Source organism: Mus caroli, chromosome 1, assembly GCF_900094665.2.
Source record: "Mus caroli chromosome 1, CAROLI_EIJ_v1.1, whole genome shotgun sequence".
NCBI classification, from domain to species: domain Eukaryota; kingdom Metazoa; phylum Chordata; class Mammalia; order Rodentia; family Muridae; genus Mus; species Mus caroli.
In genome coordinates, this window is record NC_034570.1 from 139,820,157 (window position 1) to 139,832,603 (window position 12,447).

A 12,447-nucleotide genomic window follows, 5' to 3' on the forward strand; every position below is an offset into this window, starting at 1 on the left:
TTTCTGTTACTTTATAGAGTATAAAGAACAACTTAGGGGAGATAAGATTTTCTTGTTTTTACAGTCCCAGAAGGAATTAGTTCCACCACGATTAAGAAAGAATGGCAGCAAAGCATAGGCTAGCCAAGCAGTCAGAAAGCAAACTGGCCACATTTCATATCCTCCTAATGTTATGGTCTAGGAGTCTTGATCAGGATTGTTTTCTTGGCCAGTTTAAGAATTAATGGGGAGGCCAATTCTCAAGCAGAGAAACCAGCAAACAGAAGCTAACATGACCAGCAGTTGAAGAAAGGCTTTTATTAGAATTAAAGAAGCACACACAGAAGGAAGACTACACAAAGGAGGCTCAGGAAACCAGTTCCAGGTTCTCTTTGAGGGCTGGGACTATTAAAATTTTGGAAATGTTTTCTTCCACAAATTTAGGGTTGGTCTGTTTGAAGAAATACAGGATGGCTGATGATCCTACCATCACAGTGTAAATGTATTATGATCTAGCTTTGAACTTGTTAAGTCAGGCTACTATCCAGAGTCCTAGTGAGCAGAGAAAAAGCAAAGCAGGCCATGTTTTAAGCTTCCAAGATTTTGTATAAGGTCAGGAGGATGAGGAAAAATGGCACTATCTTTGAAGTTTGCAGTCTTTATCATGGCTCCACTTCCTAACTATGTACCTACCAGGAAATCCATCTAATATCTAGTCCCTCAGTAGACCCAGAGGCAAATAGGAAACAGCCAGGCTACAAAACCTGCCCTAAATGGCATACTTATTTCATCAACCACCTGCCTGCTAAGGTTCCATAGCCTTCTCACACAGCACCACTAATTGAGGACCAAGTGTTCAATGCATGGGCCTTGGTATGAGAAAGACTCTGCTTTTTTGCCCCAGTTTAGACAAGGCAACTTGGCCTTTGAGCTCCCCTAGATCTGCTGACCCTGCCTCCTGTGTCAGCTCTGGAGCACTGAGATTACAGATGTCCTTGCCAATGTACACAGCTTGACATGGGAACTGGGACTCCAAACTCAGGCCCCTGAACTCACTTGCATTGTAAGAATTTACCCATTGAGATATCTCTCTGATCGTTTACATTTGATTAGAGTGATCCAATATTTCCAGCCTGTTTACTGAGTTATAAGAACCATGCCAAAATTCTTTATTTTGCTGTATTTTTTTGAGATTATACTTTTGTTACAACATTCCTTTCTTCCATTTCCTCTCTTCAAACCCTCCCATATAACCTCCTGTCTCATCTTCCAATTCACAGGAAGGAGTTAAAACAACATTAAAAACACTCATTGTTATTGCTGTATTGTGATATAGACAGATAGATATAGATAGATGATAGATAGATGATAGATAGATAGATAGATAGATAGATAGATAGATAGATAGATAGATAGATCGATAGGTAGATAGATATAATTGTCAGAGTAATTTTCTGGGTATGTGTAGCATGTAATTATTTAAAAATCAATCCACGCTACGTCTGGCGACACACTGGCAGCATCAGGCTCCAGGCATCCTTGGCTATCCCCAAGCAGTGGTCTACCCAGTTTCTTGCAGTTTGCTGCTGTTGAACCACTTTCCCCTGCAGCTAACCTGTTGAGACTGACTACCAAAACGCCTATCCCTGGAAAATGAAAACTCCAGAGGGTGGTAATTTAACAGCTAGATTTATAACAGTGATCCTCAACCCCCAAACGCCCACACAAGAACATTAAACTCAATTGATATTGATACAAGCTGCACACCTAGGTTTGACAAATGTTCCCTACATTATTCTATTGCCCTTCTATTATATGCATATCTACCTGTACCTATGCCAGGCCACATGAATCTGGTTCATCTTCTTCCTCCATCTTCTCTCTGTCCATCTCTCAGTCTGTCCTCTCTCAAAAATTTGAGCTCTGCCTTCTTTTTCCACTGCCCAATCACAGACTGTAGCCTTATATGACTAACATTTCATGTGTGTGTGTGTGTGTGTGTGTGTGTGTGTGTGTTTTAATCTATATCCCAAATTTGGAGAAAAAAAAACCTTTGGAAAAATATGGAAATATTTATATACTTATATGTTCATGTATTAGAATGAGCATAATGATACATGAATTACATGAAGATATCTACTAACATCAAGTTAAAAGAAATTACAGAAAATGCAACAGCCAATAGTGATATCAATAGACATCATTCTTTGAACTGGATCCAGAACATGTAGTAAAGAAGCAAGAGGTTAGTTGGTAGAGCTAACTTTAATTTTAGTTGTTATATTGACCGATGAGCAGCTACCAGTAATCATTATTGCAATCTTCATTAACTTTGATAGTTTAGAGTCTGGTGTACTTTTGGAAAGTCATCTGCCTGTTGTTCCAAGAAGTAGTGTTCTTTAGGCTAAACACATCTTCTAATTGACAATTTGGCAAGAAATTAGATTAATATTATTAATTTTTTTAGATTGAAATGTTACATTACTCAAATGCCATCTATTGAAGCCCACTGGTAGATTTCAGTGTTTGTCTATATATCACAGACTAGAATTACTTGTGATTATTTTTAATATTTTAGAGAAAAATTGTTATGGAATATTATGACATGAAATGAGTAATTGCCCTACTTATCAAAGTCAAAGCAGGGAAAACAGAGAGTGTACTTGCAGTATCTAACTGGAAAATGAGTCTATTTTCTTTGAGAAAACTTACCTTTGTTTTTCCAGGTGTCCACAAGTTTGCACATCAATCGAGTGTGCATTCCAAGAGAAATTTTAGAGTGTCTGACAAACATGCATTCAGGGGAAAAAATTAAATACATCTCCCAAACAAGAAGCTTGGCTTCCATTCCAGAATTGTGAAAATTTAAAATACTTCTCCAAACATATTTGTTTACATTGTTGCAATATCAAGGTAGTCTATTCTTCATTGGTGTGTGTGTACTTAGATTTGAAGGCAGAACTACAGTGTGTGTGTGTCTATAACAGAGAAGAGCCTTATATATACATATCAGTGCTTTCATATCTTGGTCCTTCTTTCATAGAGTACTACACAGAATGCACAGAAAACAGTCAAAACACTACATTGTTGGGGTAGCAAAACAATAATGTTGTCTAACTGCTGCTGTTGCTATGAATACCAAACTGGATACTATCTCTCAACCTGAATTCTCCTATTTTCTGATAACATAGGAAGCAATTACCTCGATAATATTAGATAGCAAACAATCTCATTTTTAGTTATCAAAAATATAAATCAAACATGTAACCTAACACTCAACTTGAAGATTCATCAGAATATTTTTATTTAAAACTAACTAAATAAATAAACACCCAAACCAAACCAAACAAAAAATAGTGAAGTCGATGCTCCACTTGAAAACACTGGAACTCTGTGAAATCAAGTTAAACCAATTTGTAAATTATTGTTGACCAATGAGAAAATGTGGGTGGAGACATGAGCATATGGTTTAAAATGATTGAGGTCCTGGTGACTTAGAAAGAGTGTCCTGGCGTGGTAGAAGACATGATACAGTGTAGAATTTGGGCAGTAGGACCAGTTTCATGGGTTAGCAGTGATGCCAAGATCTCCTGGCCCTGTCAAGTCACATCATTAATGTTTTACACCATACAGCCTACCAGAGTGTTAGCGCTGTCATGGTCTTAATTTTCTTGACAGATGACAATTAGAAGTGATTTGTGAATTAATAACAATATTCTGTGTTATGATTTAGATGGACTTTGCATTGGCTAGCTATACATTTATGCTAATGAAGGTCTATTAGATTTAAAATGAGGGCTGGGTGATTTACATTTCAGTTGACTCTGAGAATTTAGGGTTTATTGCCTGGGGAAAGCCCTAATTCGCATATATTATGATTGACTGCTTTCTCTTTATGAGGGCATAATTTGATTTTAGCCAGGTCTTACAATGGAGTTTAGCTTTTTCTCTTTAATATTTTTAATGTAGTGTTTATTTTGGTCTTTGCATAAATTATGTGCCAGAATGGCTTTCCCAAACCACACAGCTGCTCTCCAATTCCAGTGAATTTTGGTTAATGCACTATTGGCCTGGTCCATCTTGTGCCTGTCCATGTATTAATACCCAGCTGTGAACAGCTCAAAATTCTCTCAAGCATATAATAGATAAGTTCCAATGACTTAGAACCTTCTGCTTCACTTGATACAAGAGGATTTTCTTGTTTTGTTTTTTGCTTTTAGCTAAGGTTTTTCTTGTTCTCTCTCAATTTTGTAATTAACCATAACATAAGACAAGTTTTAAGTAACTTAAGTTTCTATTTTCTAAAACGTTTTCAGCATTATGTTCAAAGAAAGAAGTTTTGTGAAATACTTGCATTGCTAGTAAGCAAAATATTAGTTATAAGTCCACTTGCTAAAAGTAGTTTCTATTTGAGTTAGTAGAACATATTTTATTAAACTTATTTAGGAATTAAGGTAATTATATTTGGATAAATATGTATTTTTCTGACTGAACACTTTAAAGCACATAAACATAATACTTACAATTTTTTTTGATGTTCCCTTAATGAGAATTTTATGTAGAGACATACTTAGAAACAAAAGTTAATCATGGATACAACTGGCTTTAATATTTTTTACATGTACAAGAAATAAACATTTTGTTACCAGAATGACATAGCAACACTCCAACTGCTGCTTTGTTATTTTAATGTCTCTTTTTTTACTGAGAAATAACATTTTTATATAGTTGATCATATTCTTTCCCTACCCTAATCCTTCCAAGCTCCTGCCCAACTCCCCACCTACCTAAGTCCAATTCTCTCTCTCTCTCTCTCTCTCTCTCTCTCTCTCTCTCTCTCTCTCTCTCTCTCTCTCTCTCTCAGGCAAATCTTGCACATCACTTAATTCATGTGAATTTTTTGATAAGGCTTGCTGCTTCAGAGTAAAGTCTGGGTTAGCAATAGGCAATCTAATCTGGTTTGTATATTTTTATTTTCTCTGTAAGTTTTTGGGACTGTATTAGATGTGGGAAGTGACTGCTTAAGACTTTCAGGGGCAGAGAAATAACTTGTCAACCCTTTTGGGTACCACAGTGAGTGGCAAATACATCTGAAGCCATTAAAAGAGCTAACCTCTCAGTATCGAAGGTATCAACTGTAAGGAAAGTTCACAAGACAGAAGAAGGCAAAGCACAGAGTTGGTTTTAAGCAGTCAGCATGTGAGTAAGGCGGCTCCTCCTATAAACTCAGAGGGTATAAAGGTATCCCAGCCATAACAGACATAATTTCAATCACCAGTAAAAATAATGACCATGTCTGATGTGATTAGATGTCAAAAAATAAATTTTAAAATTTTTCCTATATAAAGTATATCTAGCTTTTGAGCAAAAACTTTGATAAATTACTAATCTGAAAAATCATATTGTACACATTAAATATTTTATAGAAGGGATCCAAGATTTCACTCACATCATATATCTGTCACAATAATCATATAACCTTGAGAACATCATCCTTCATTTTCAGAATCATGAAAGTTTATGCAAAAGCTAAATTGTTTGCCTAATAAGTTAAAAAGTTAGATTTAAATCCTGTTTGACTCCAGTTTCTCCTCAATTTATGATTAAGTGTCAAGAACACCTTTAATTTAGGGAGTGTCCAACATGTGACTGACTGACTGAGTTTACCAAAGTCTTTAGATTATCATAAGTATGTTTTATACACATGTGTGTTTGCATTTTTATAAAAGAGAAGTTTTAATATGATCAACTAAAACAATTACAGAAAGGTAACTGTATTGTTGGAAAGGACTTGTAAGTGGACAATCGGGAAACAAAATCATATATATTCGTGTTATAGTTATAAACAATTGGCCACAAATACTTGCACAAATGGAGGTTCTCTATGTATTTTGGCTGTGGAAAGTATTATAGAAGATTGCAGATTTTGAATGGGCTTCAAAGACTATGGATGTGTCACAGCATGAACAAGGATACTCCATATACTGGAAAATACACTAGTAAAGATAACTAACCAGGGCTTGGTGTATCATTCACTAATGAAAATATAATGCTGGTCACAATGAACACCATACAAATATGTCTTTAAATTTTGTGACCACTTTAAGAAAAAATAGCAAGGAAGAACAGTCAAATATATTGTGATTTGAAGATTTCAGTGATATAAAGTTGGTTGTAAACACTGCATTTCATGCTGTCCCTAATATAAACTATATATAAACTATGTGTAATATAAACTTTATGCTATATGCTATATTTGGTAGCTATTTTAGTGTGAACTAAGACTAGCCTTAATATTTCATATCCACATAGACTTGGATAATCTATAGGCTCAGCATCAACTCTTCAGCTCTGGTCATTTGAGTGGGTACTTTCACCAGAGTGGCAAGGAATCTCTAGGGGAGTATGTAATATGTTCTCTTCATGTGTGAAATACATTTAATTTCAGAATAAAATATAAAAAAGCAACACAAAATCTAACATAAATAGCACTTTGGGACTCATCCCATAGAACAGTATGCTATGTTTGCCAGGATAGATTGGTTAACTTTTCCTTTATCATGCCTGCACTGACAAGTCCTCCCTCACTGTCAAATATACACTTGGTTTGTGGATCCTTGTCCTGTAATTTCCAGGGCTTATATTCTAAAGACTTCTCCATTTTCACTTCCACATTCTTCTCATTACACACACTCACTCTTCCAGAGATAGCTCATTCTCTCATGCATATTCTGAAGCCAGCTACATCTTATTTATGCATTGTATTATTTCTTGTCAACTTTCACAAGCCCATTGTTTCTACTTCACACATAGTTCTCCAGCCCATATCTGGTGCTATGTCATCACCCTTCTCTTAAAGGAAAGCATGATGTTGAACCTTGACACCTACCACAATGTTATCAATTAGCAATTCGTGCTGATACCACCAGCTTCATGGGTTCTAGAGGGCCTTCCCTCTCCTACTAAAGACAGTTCTACGCACTTGCCTACTTCCTTTTCCTTCAAGTAAGGCAAGAGCTTCATTAGTTTGTCAACATTATTCTATCCATACATTTTCAATTTTATGCTCCTAAACTCTGAGAAAATTAAGTAACAGGAAACGATGAAAGTATTTAAGTTTTTACTTAAATTACCTTAGGATCTATCTTTGCCTTACATTAAGGTTTCGTCTGGAGTCCTTATATGTTGATTGTTGTTTGTTTGTTTTCAATTCTGAGAATTGAACCCAGAGCCTGGAAATTTTTAGGCAGGAGCTCTACTGAAGCCTATATCCATAGCTCTGTCTTCTTTCAGTTCCTTGACTACCTTATGAATTAAATTTCACACTTAACCAATACAGAACTCCACGGACCTCATTGCACACATGAAGCTGCACTGTGCTCACAGAACACTGATTCATGCTCATGACTCCTTTTCCCATTTGCTTTCTGCATCCGTTATGAAGACGTCTGCCAAGTACCCACATATGAATCACCTCATTTCCTTAGAGTGCCAGAAACTGACTGACATCCAAGGCCACTTTAGAGGAGAATGGATTCTTATACAAGGAGTCTATACAAAATTTTGTTAAAGTAGTAATCAATGCATTGTGTGTGTGTGTGTGTGTGTGTGTGTGTGTATTAAGCATCAAGCAGAACACGAATAAAATAATTGTTTTCTATTCATCCTTACACTTCTAGTATCTTTTTATAAGCTTTATCTGGCACAAACTGAAGTCAGGCTAGAAATAACCCATGTGGTGTAAGCACACTCACAAACATCTCCATGTGTTTAAGTACAGTGGAGTCAAGCATACACATCTGAGAAGTAAAATTTTTCAAATTAGAAGTTGAATATTCATGAAAAGTATCTGTAACCCTTTAAGGCATAATTCATGTTTAGAAAATTTTAACTGAAATAAGAAAGGTATTTTGAACCTTAATCTTCCATGCCAACACCCGATGGATGAGAGAGAAGAAAGAGGGGTTTGTGAGGATTAGTATGGGAGTGTCTGCATGTGATACATGCCGCTAGTGTATTCCTGATACTGTGAGTGTGATCAAATGGGGTAAATTAGGATACAGAAATCTCTCTTACCCTAGAACTCTAACTCCAAATACTTCATATGAAAGATAGATACAGGAAGCAGAATGAGAGGAGATTCCCTTGTCCTACCTACCACACAGGTTTTTGCTCCTAGTAAAGCACAGGAATATTTAGATTAAAACCACTGTAACATTCAGTTTTTAAAACTCAATATATATGTTAAACATATATAGCTTCAATGGTATATGTAAACATCTACATACATATAAATGCATGTACAATGAATATAACAAATTTCACAGTTTTCATCTAGGTGATATAAGTAGAAACATCATCAGTATAAATCATTAATATGATTATATTGTGATCCTATAGAATTAAAATAAAATCTTAATATTATAATGACAAAATTAAATAATAAATTTTAAACCCATGCAATATATGTGAGTTAACACATGAATTAATAATGTATATGAAGTTTGTGATAAAGTCTAGATACCTTATTAGCTAGCATTCACTACCATAAAATGTATACTGTTTAAAAAACCATGAAAGTATCACACAGTGGATTATACAGCCATGAAAACTGATTATAATGCTTTATCTGTTGTTCCAACAGAATAAATGAACTCCAGGACATACTATTTTGCACATTACCACTGCTGCATACGAGTCATAGAAATATAAAGAACATATATGCTTAAAAAGAGGGGAACCTGATCTGGTATTGCATGAGGGAAAAGGACTGAAGCCCAGAGGGCCAGCAAAAAGAATAGAAAAAAGCAACCTCAGGTGATAGGAAGTTGGGGAACCCTCAGAATGCACCAGAGATCTGTGAGGTGAGAGACTCTCAGGACTCAAAGGGAGGGACCGTAGATAAAATACCCAACAGTAGAGAGAGAGAACTTATAGAGCCCACCTCCAGCAGGAAGACAGGGCATCAAATGATAGAGAGGGGGGCCATCCACAATCACAACTCTGACCCATAATTGTTCCTGTCTGAAAGAATTACAGTGATAGAAATGGAGAGGATCCTGAGGAAAAGAAGGTCCAAGGACAGGCCCAAAGTGGAATCCAGTTCAAGGGGCAATCCCAAGGCCTTACTCTATTACTGAGACTATGGAGAGCTCACAAAAAAAAGAATCTATTATGATTGTCCCATGAAAGACCCAACAAGCAGCTGAAAGAGTCAGATGCAGATATTTGCACCCAACCAATGGACAGAAGTAGCTGACCCCTGTTGTTGAATTAGGGAAGGATAAAAGAAACTGAGGAGAAGGGTGACCCTGGAGGAGGACAAGCACTCTCAATAACTGATCTGGACCCCTGAGATCTCTCAAACACTGGACTGCCAACCAGGCAGCATGTACCAGCTGGTATGAGGCCCCTTACACACATACAGTAGAGGACTTCCAGGTCTGTGTTCATTCAGAGGTGATGTACCTAAGCCTCAAGAGACTGGAGGCCCCAAGGAGTTTAGAGATCAGGTGAGGTGGGGGTTGTTGACATCCACATGGAGAGAGGGGGTGGGAAGGAGGTATGGGTTGTGGAATAGGCAGAGGGTGGACAAGGCTGAGGAATAAAATATGGAGTGAAAAAATTTTATTTAATTAATTAAAAAAGAAAGTAGTTATAATGTCCTTAAAATGCTAAATTTTTCAGCATCTTTCATGATTATCAGAGCTTTTCATTTAGTATATCTGTCACAAAGAAGAATGTGTGATTATCTGTGAGTAGAAGTGTGTGTAACAGAAAGAGCATTTGGGGTGTGTGTGTGTGTGTGTGTGTGTGTGTGTGTGTGTGTGTGTGTATCTGAAGAGAAAAGAAAGTTTAGAAATTATTTCCTACCATCTGGTAAACTAGGAGTGAAATTTTCTACAAAAATCAGTCCTTCTTATCTCAATCCTTGTGAGCTACTAAAATAGTATAGCTATTTTCAGGGTTTACAAATTACAAATGTTTCTTAGAGTGAGTTGGAAAGACTAAGGTTAAGATCCTAGCAGATTCCCTGTGTGGTGATAGTTTTTGATTCATAGATGCTGATTTCTTGTTATTTCATTATAAGGACACTAATCTATACCACATAGGAAGAGTCCTTATAATCTTCTGACTTCCCTAAGGCATTACTTCCTTATGCCACCACCTTGAAATGTAGGAGCTTATAATAGGAATTTCAGGATGACAACACTCAGTCGTCAGCACAGTTCTAAGTACATAATGAACAAGGATGTGGCAAAGTATTCTTGTTCCAGTGGGTTCTGAAATCTTAGTCCTGAGTGTTTCCTTGCCTTGGGTTTTCATTTCATTGTTATTGTTTCCTTATTTATTTGTTTGTTCATTTTAAAATAGTATTTCCTAATATACAGAAGTCTATACCTGACTAGAACAATAAACTCTTGCTCAGAGCCTCCTTACCTAAGAGCACTGAGTAGAAAATGCTCCCCAGCTCTGTAGGAAGTAATGATTGGAAGTGTATGGAAAAAAATCATTTCCTTTCTCTCACAATTCCTCAGCTCTGTTCCAAGGAACACAGGCCTGCCCTCACTATGGGCTGATGTATAGAGAATTCTATGGACAATATGAACTAAATGTGGATGCTAATGGGTTCAAAAACACTTCAAATACAAAATCCATCAGGTTTGACTCTCATTCTGTGGGAAATAAGGAGACGTGTGATGATTGGAACAAGGAATTCATTATCTAACCCCTAACATTTTACCACTTCCAAAACAAAAACCCAAAACAAGCAAGCAAGCAAGACAAACAGAAACAAACAAAAGCCAATGAGAATAGACCAAAGAACAGCAGGGAACTCAAAATGTGATGAACTGAAACATCCAAGTCCAGAGCATTCTTCTTGTATCTAAAGAATCAAAGATCCAGAGAGAAAGGAAAAACACTTAGCCCAGAGATACCAGTTGGTTTCTGTGTTTGAGAGTGGCGGTAAAGTCAACAGCCACAGGAAAGCTTGTTTAGAGATGAGGATGCCAGGAATGATGGGGATGCTGATTGATCTTGAAACATTTCAGGGCCAATGGGGCCACTAGAGGATTTGTATGTGAGGGTGCTTAGATAAAGCATCACAATGCTTATTGTTGTTGCAGCTGTTTTTGTCTGTTTTGTTTTCCTTTGGTTTTGCTTTGTTTTATCCACTCTTGTCACTCATCTCTTCCTATATTCATACTCCTATGAAGTATTTATTCAATGTCTACTATCCACTACTGAGCTAGTAACTGGGTTCTTAGTCAATGATATGCTGATGTTCACTGTCAACTACAGAACAGCTGGAATGAACTGTAGTTGGTAAGGTGGAGTTCTGCTATCACTTAGGATGGGCTGAAGGTTGCTGTAACAGCCAGGGTAGGCCATCCCTGACATCTCCCCTCAGCCCTGCATCTCCTAATCACAGGCAGAATCAGTAAGTCCAAAGCAGAACCTCAGGCACAGGGTTCAGCAGTCCTCAGGGAGGACTTCCATGGCTGGCATCTGACTGCTCCTTCCTGAAACCAGCACCCAATCACAGATTTTTTGTATTTTATTTTTCTATCAAACTAACCATTAAAAACTATTCACTACTGCGTTATACTTTCATAGTTTGATATTTCCTAATGCTTCAAATACTCTCAAATGCATGAGAAACTAAAAGTTCTATTACCCACAGATAGCCAAAGGTGATATGGGAGATGCACAAAAGAGCTGAAAAATGTTTTTAAAAGCTTGTGCTTTCTAAGATAATTTTGGTTCCTAAAGTTGACCTGGAACTCTGGGCTCTATAATCTGGCTAATGTTTAAGTGCATTAATGCTAAGCCATTAAATGAAGAGAAAAATCCTTAGAATGATAACTCCCAAATCAGACTGTGACCTACTGCACCTCAGTGGATTAGGAAACCTGATCTTCTCACACTCTGGTATAACCTCACAATCCCTGCCTCATTTAATTCTTAAAATCTTAATTAAAAGCAGTAGGAAAAGCCAAAAATAATGAAGATTAAAATTCCCTTTATAGTCTATAATGTAGTGAATACCCATTTGAGAGACTCTAGAAAATGTCTCATGTGTGAATATGACACAGGAAGATTTACTTACTCTAAGCCACCATTTTTGTGGAAGGAAGCTATGCTAATCTGTTGTTTGTTGTTCTAGAAATGTCAGGATCAAGCAGCAGAACGATTACATATCAGACCTACCATGTTATTATTTTTTCTGCTTCTCTCCTACTACTTGGCTGTGATTAACTTGATAAATTGAATCTATTGTGCTGTCAGATACATAATTGTGCAGCTTGGTTTTCACGAGATGATGCAGGCATTTCAGTAATGTACCCAAGATGAGAGAACTTGACTGTCACTTTGGTTTTGCTTTGTTTTATCCACTCTTGTCACTCATCTCTTCCTATATTCATACTCCTATGAAGTATTTATTCAATGTCTACTATCCACTAC